Genomic DNA, 8,120 nt, shown 5'->3' with positions numbered 1-8,120 from the left:
GCAGTAGTTATGTAGTAACGGAGCGGAGTATTGGGACAAAATAGTAGGGGAAGTCCAAAGTTTGAATATTTTCCAAAGTGAACTGGATAGAGGGTGCAATAGATACGCAGAGATAAAGAGATTGTAACAGGAGAGATAGCTCCATCAAACCAGACTGCGGACTGAGGACCGCAGCAACAGTAACAACAACAACAACAACAACAACAGTGTAATATCTACGACTATATTTTATTCAGATCAATATTCACCACAACACTGTGTGTGGAATTTGAGCGAACATTCTCGTGATATTAAAAAAATAGGACTTCATCGATATTATAATAATAATAAATAATTATTGTCAGTGAACAGTGACATAATTTAATTTTTTGTGAAAATCATATCTCAGACAATAGTCATGGAAAAATATAAAGGAAATCTTCATCTTTTGTTATCTGTGATTCTTTTAGGATAATCCTTCTTCTTGTTCGAACTGTTGTAATGACCGGACGCGATTGATGTCTTGTAGCACTGTGGTAGGTAAAAAACTGTATTATTTTGTTAAGTAATATTTGAAAATAGAGTTTATGTGTAATGGTAATCAATACGTGTGTTTGAATTTTAATTGTAGTATGAATCTCGTCCTACATAAATTAAGTTTTCTGTTCAGCTACAATGGAGCGCAACCATTAGCGCTATACATCTACAGCGCGGATTATTGGTAAAGGGCTGAATAATGAGTGATTAACATGGAGAAATACTTTTAAATGTTGATGGATATAGTTAAGGTACAGAAAAGATTTACTATATATATTATTTGTTGAGAGTATAACAACGCCTGAACCAGATTCGATAAGTGATTGTCTAATGTTAGCCGCCATCTTAGTGAAACATTGCAGCGGCGGTTTTAAATCAGACTACTAAGCTCATACGAATCTTGATGGTCAATTTTTACGATAATAATTGTGTATTCGTGGCTCAGAACCCACACAGAAATCATAAATAAGACTTAGATTATGAATACTCTTTAAATATGGTTCAAACAGTATATTAAGTGGTGAAACTGTTCTCTGGTAATGTATGATCCCTGATTATTTCGTAGGAACTATTAGGTAATATTTTTTGACAGGAAGGAATACATTAGTGTTGTGCGCGTCTGGTACTGTGTGAAATACTGTTCAATTTTCTTAAAGAAAAATGCTGCCCCCTCAAGTAACAGTAGCGTTAAATTCGGTAAACGATATGGAACTTGGTGCCATTTACACTGCTTGACAGACAACACTAGTACACCTTCCGAGGTGGAGATTTCTTTAACAGGATAACCATCTGTAGCCTGGAGAGATAGCTATTATATGAAACGTCATGTTACACTGATAATAAATAACTAGTTTTATTGGAATCTTGCTGAAATTGTACAACACGCAATCAAACCACAATACTCGCACGTCACAACAGACAGGGAATTTTTGCACACTTGACACGAACACTAGCATTAATGTACACGTTTTTATGTTCGTAGAGGTACAATATGTTCCCGTGAATCATCGTAATTATGTACTTAGAACTGTCCATTTACGGTAAGCGTTCACTGTGTCGCACGATGTGTGAGATAGGATGCTGGAAAACAATACGGTCAAAGGCTGCGGGCTGTGTGACAAAAGCCGATCCTGATTGTCCAGCAGGCTTTACGCAACCGTCGCTGTGTGTGCTGAATGTCTGCTTTCTCTGAACGGCATAATCAGCATTCTATTCTGCCTTCAGCAGAAAAATGTGAAAAGCCTTAAAAGAAAAGACAATGCCAGCTTTAAAAGGAAAGAAATTGCCAAGACGTGTTAGTCTGTAAGTGGTTTCCATATTTGTATTTCTGCTGTGACAGCTTCCGCAAAATCGATCCATCCATAGACATAAGCAAATCGTTTAGTACCCGCAGATATCGTGTACTACTACTCTTAAAAGCAAAAGAGACCGATGCAGCACAATTTTTTTTTACACACGAAAATATTCTGTGTACCCAACAAGAACAATAGTACCCCAGAAACGGGCGGACAATGTGATCTGCACAATCAGTTCGCGAATTTCGTGTAGGCTGTTGTTCCGGTCATATTTTCGAAAAAATTTCGGGGAAACAGCGATAAGTTTCAGAACTGTACTTAGAAAAACAGACCATATCACACTAATTACATTTACTGATGACCGCTTTCAGTACAAAGGAGAACCGTTATCAGACCGTACTCTGGAATGTAGAGCACTTTAAAAATAGATGGACATACGGATAAAATACAAACAATGTAATAAAACTAAAACTAAATCATATCGAAAGATGATGTCTGGAGAGGGATCCACAGAACTGAAAGTGCTGAAGTCTCCAGAACCCGTCAGCCGCTGCAGAAGTAACGCCCCTAGTCGTCTCAACACGTCATTAGTAACTGAACAAATGACGAAAAACTTCTGTTACTAATTTGAAAATTATATCTATTTGTGACTCTTAGAGTTAAAATACAAGCACTACATCGGACAAAAAGGGCGTGATTTTTAAATAACATATCGTGAACACACAACATACTATAGATATTTCTATTAGCAAGTCACTTTTTGGTCAACACTTAATACAAAATAAACATTCCCACGGAACAATTGAAAATAATGTAAAGATTGCAAACACAGACTCAAAGGGTTTGCCCTTTAATTTATTGCAAGAAATCGAGATTTATGTGAAATATAAAATATAAAAATATAATATAATAATAATTCCAATCCCAAAGAAAGCAGGTGTTGACAGATGTGAAAATTACCGAACTATCAATTTAATAAGCCACAGATGCCAAAAACTAACAGGAATTCTTTACAGACGAATGGAAAAAAAGTGGTAGAAGTCGACCTCGGGGAAGATCAGTTTGGATTCCGTAGAAATGTTGGAATACGTGAGGCAATACTGACCTTACGACCTGTCTTGGAAAATAGATTAATGAAAGGCAAACCTACGTTTCTAGCATTTGTAGAGTTAGAGAAAGCTTTTGACAGTGATAGCTGGAATACTTTCTTTCAAATTCTGAACGTGGCAGGCATAAAATACAGGGAGCGAAAGGCTATTTACAATTTGTACAGAAACCAGGTGGCAGTTATAAGAGTCGAAGGGTATTTTCAGTGGTTGGGAAGGGAGTGAGACAGGGTTGTATCCCCTACCCATGTTATTCAATCTGTATGTTGAGCAAGCACTAAAGGAAACAAAAGAAAATTTCAGAGTAGGAATTAAAATCCATGGAGAAGAAATAAAAACTTTGAGGTTCGTCGATGACATTGTAATTCTGTCAGAGACAGCAAAGGACTTGGAGGAGCAGCTGAACGAAATCGATAGCGTCTTGAAAGGAGGATATAAGATGAACATCAACAAAAGCAAAACGAGGATAATGGAATATAGTCGAATTAAATCTGGATATGCTCCGGGAATTAGATTAGGAAATGAGACACTTAAAGCAGTAAAGGAGTTTTGCTATTTGGGGAGCAAAATAACTGATGATGGTCGAAGTAGAGAAGATGTAAAATGTAGACTGGCAATGGCATGGAAAGCGTTTCTGAAGAAGTGAAATTTGTTAACATCGAGTATAGATCTAAGTATCAGGAAGTGGTTTCTGAAAGTATTTGTATGGAGTGTAACCATGTATGGAAGTGAAACGTGGACGATAAATGGTTTGGACAAGAAGAGAATAGAAGCTTTCGAAATGTGATGCTACAGAAGAATGCTGAAGATTAGATGGGTAGATCACATAACTAATGAGGAGGTATTGAATAGAATTGGGGAGAAGAGGAGTTTGTGGCACAACTTGACTAGCAGAAGGGATCGGTTGGTAGGACATGTTATGAGGCATCAAGGGATCACCAATTTAGTATTGGAGGGCAGCGTGGAGGGTAAAAATCGCTGAGGGAGACCAAGAGATGAATACACTAAGCAGATTCAGAAGGATGTAGGTTGCAGTAGGTATTGGGAGGTGAAGATGCTTGAACAGAATTGAGTAGCATGAAGAGCTGCATCAAACCAGTCTCCTGACTGAAGACCACAACAACGACATAAAAAAGATTCTTCTCAGTTATTGAATGAATACATTTATGTTAAAGAGAAAATTATTTGCATTTATTCGGTGATTTACTTTAATTTAATCACCTAGTCCTTTGTTCTATCTTTTCACTCTTAACTGTCAAACATGTGTAGCATGTATGAGGCTTTTAGTAATGAATTTTTACGTATTTAATATAATAATAAAATAAATATCGATTTTTTACAACAGGTAGATAGCTAGGAATTAGGTATTACGTTGCTATTTGTAGCTATAGTTACGCCACGTATGTCACTAGGCAACCTTCAGCACTACGTCATTTATTTTTCGTATCTGTTTTTAGTAAAACAATATTTACTTCTTTTTCACTTGACTGAGTGACGAATAGCGGTATACAACAGCTGAAGAGGGTTTTATAATTTCTGTATGTCAGTTTATTTGCAAGTAATACTTCAGAGCAACCAGCTAGACATGGTTCATTACATCGTAATTAGGGCCAATACAGAGGCTTACCGACAATCATGCTTCCCACGCACCGTTCGCGAGTGGAACAGGGTTAGAGGGATCAGATAGTGGTACCGAAAGTACCCTCCGCCACACACCATTATGTGGCTTACGGAGTGTGATGTAGATGTAGATCTTTGACATCTATTGAAGCTGGATGTTGCTAAGTAATCGGCAGCATTCCGTAGATGCAGACGATTATGCAGAGGACATTGCAATAGTGATGTTATTGGCCTCTTCCTTTATGTTATTTTTCGTTTTAATTGTTATGTTTTAGAACGCAAATTTGAAATAAATAACTTAATAGCATAACGAAACAGATTCGTAAGCCTTAAAAACTACTTCTGTGTGACAGTTAACTTGCGAGTAACACTTCAGACCAACCAGCTGTACGTACTTCATTACATAGTAATATCATCGATGGTTATCGATATGCTGCACGTTGCTAAGTAAACGGCAGCGTTTTCCACCTGAAGACGATCCTGTAGAGAGCAGGGCAAAATCGATGTCACTGAGTTCTTACTTTATGTTAATTTTCGTTTGAATTTTCGCTCTCGTATCTTTTACTGTACCTTGTACACTTTAAACAAGTAACTTAGCCGATTTTTTAATTAGATACCTTAAACAAGTTGGTAAAAAAAATTTTGTAGATGCATTATACACGCTACTAAATAACGTGACGCCGTATGGATACATACCTTTTTGTAGAGGGCAGTGTAAGTTATAGGCTTTTTATTGTATACTATTGGTGCTTTTATTCCTTGCATCACAAATAAAACAGTGGTTAATATTGCAGCGAATACTATAAATAGATATTGCTCGTACTTTTATTCTAGTAGATAAAGTTTTATACCCATGTAAACAGTAAGCATTTATTCTAATGGTTACGGATAACGCGTGGAGATCACTGGGCGGCGGAGCTGCCGTTGTTTAATCACGCCACAGAATTGCCTCTCCAGAAATCGAAGCGTCTGGAGACTTCCACAATTCCTTCTCCGTGGATCCTTCTCCACCCATCAACTTTGGGTATAACTTCTTATTTTTATTATATTGTTTGTATTTTATGTGTATGTCAATCTATATTCGTAGTGATGTACATTCCGGGTGCGGTCGGAAGATGGTCCACCTCTGCACTGAAAATTGTCTCCAGTCCTTAGGCGTCTTGAAATTCCTGTGCATATATTCCATCAAGCAATTTTGTTGTTGACAATATTGAGTTATTCAGAAGAAACTACAACATTCACTCGGTGGTCACTAGACGGAAAAACGACACGCATTTATAACACTTCCGTAAGAATTGTACAGAAAGGTGTGCACTATTCGGCAGGTTTAATTTTCAATTGGTTTCAAACAAAACTGAGAAAAGAAAAATACTAAGCCCCCAAGTGCTCAAATCTGAATTGAAAGATTTCCTTCTGGCATACTCTTCCTGATCTGTACAGGAGTTTCTCTCAATAACTGAGACCTTTCCTCAGTAATGTGTTATTTATTCGTAGGCTTTCTGTTTCTTCGTGATATTAATGCATTAAATCATCCTCTGTAAATTTTATAATCAGCATTCTGTAAAATGTGTACTGGCTCGTTCGATGAGCAAGTAGTTTCGACTCGCATGATCCCACGCTACATGACAAGTACTAACAATCCCCTTGAAATACGTCGTCTTTTTGATATGCAGATTTGATCTCCACTGTACAAATAGAGCTGGTTGCAGTATAGTTTCGATTAAAGAAAGGTACGTTACTGTGATTAATAGATGAAGTGAGTGATACGTCGACACGTAAATTAGTCTACTTTGCTTATTTTCATTCACTTATGTCGTATGGTATAATGTTTTGGGGTAACTCTTCCCATTCCAGAAGGATATTTTTGGCTCAGAAACGGGCGGTTCGGGCAATAAGTGGTGTGAGTTCACGAACTTCTTGTCGACCTCTGTTCACGAGTCTTGGTATTTTGACAATGGCCTCTCAATATGTATATTCCTTATTGTCGTTTCTTGTTACCAATATTAGTTTATTTCCAAGAATAAGCAGCTTTCACTCGGTTAATACTCGGCAGAAATCAAACCTCCATTTGCAGCTGACTTCCTTAACTCTTGTGCAAAAAGGTGTGCAGTATACTGCTGCATCCATTTTCAATAAGCTGCCACTCGAATTCAAAAATCTTAGCAGTAATCCACGCGCTTTCAAATCGAAACTGAAGAGTTTCCTCATGGGTCACTCGTTCTATTTTGTCGAGGAGTTCCTTGAAAAATTAAGCTGACTCTTAGTTTACTTAAACTTATGGACTGACTTCTTTTCAGGCTCATGAACATTTATTTTTACATGTTATTACTTTTATGTTGTAAGTTCATGTACTGACATGTTCCATGACCTTGGAGAATTGCTCCTCAATTTGGTCCTACGGAACTTGACGTGTAAATAAATAAAAGATTTGAGAGTGTGCAATATTACTGTTATTGCGCTACCACGATACAAGTTTCAGCTGGTACGGAATGGTATGCCATGTGTTGGTAAATCGAGTTCGCCATTCCTAACAGACTGTCCGGCCGCCCCGCTCTGCTGTCCCCGTTTATTAACTGAGGCAACATCTCGTTACTATGAAGAGGCGCGCGCCGAGCAGTGTCTGAAGTCCGGGACGTAACGAGCTGTTGTTTGATTTCCACATGGCTTGTTAAAGCGGCTCACTTGCCCGCCGGCCAATCAGCGCGCTGATTGCCCCGTGGACTAAACGGATTGGCAATCAATTTGTCCTGCGCCGTTAGAAAAATCACCGCCGCCCTCGGTGGACAAGGAAACGTCCAGTAGCCCCGACTGCAGCAGTCTATGCTTATCACAGTTCCGATACAGGGCACCTCAGCTGAAGTACCTAACTCGTAAAACGCGACGTTTATTATCCACCAAGGGCAAGAGTCTGAATACATATTGCCGTAGGAAAGTGAGGATATTGTAAATGATTCCGATATTAAAGACTGTCGCAGTCATGTTACAACCGACATTTACATCGCATGATTAAAACCGAACAGGCCATGAAGGTCCAACGGTACCGGCCGGCAGCCGTGTCATCCTCATCCATAGGCGTCACTGGAAGCGGATATGGAGTGGCTTGTGGTTAGCACACCGCTCTTATTGCCGTATGTCAGTTTACGAGACCGGAGCCGCTACTTCTCTATCAAGTAGCTCCTCAGTGTGCCTCACAAGGCCTGTGTGCATCCCCCCCCCCCCCCCCCCTTGCCAACAGCGCTCAGCACACCGGATGGTCACCCATCCAAGTGCTAGCCCAGCCCGACAGCGCTTAAGTTCGGTGATCCGACGGGAACCGGTGTTCCCACTGCGGCAAGGCCGTTAGCACCTCGCATGATCACAATTCACAATCAAATACCTCGCAGAGGGTTCGTCGAATCACCTTCGGGCTATTTCTCTACCGTTCCATCCTCTAACAGCGCGTGGGAAAAATCAACAAATCTTTCCGTACGAGGTTTAATTTCGGGTTTTTATTACGATAGTCATTGCTCCCTATGTAGGCGAGCGACAACAAACAACTTTTACACTGTGTGGAGAAAGTTGGTGACTGAAATTTCATCAGAAG

At 39.2% G+C, this 8,120-nt stretch overlaps 1 pseudogene; it reads right to left on the bottom strand.

Moving 5' to 3' along the window:
- Positions 1-7,763: 7,763 nt before the first annotated feature.
- Positions 7,764-7,881, bottom strand: LOC124728215 (annotated as a pseudogene).
- Positions 7,882-8,120: the final 239 nt, after the last annotated feature.

The sequence above is a fragment of the Schistocerca piceifrons genome, chromosome 1 (assembly GCF_021461385.2).
Source record: "Schistocerca piceifrons isolate TAMUIC-IGC-003096 chromosome 1, iqSchPice1.1, whole genome shotgun sequence".
In the NCBI taxonomy this organism is placed as follows: domain Eukaryota; kingdom Metazoa; phylum Arthropoda; class Insecta; order Orthoptera; family Acrididae; genus Schistocerca; species Schistocerca piceifrons.
Note: the sequence above shows the minus strand (reverse complement) of the source record. Positions and strands in the feature narration are given on the sequence as shown.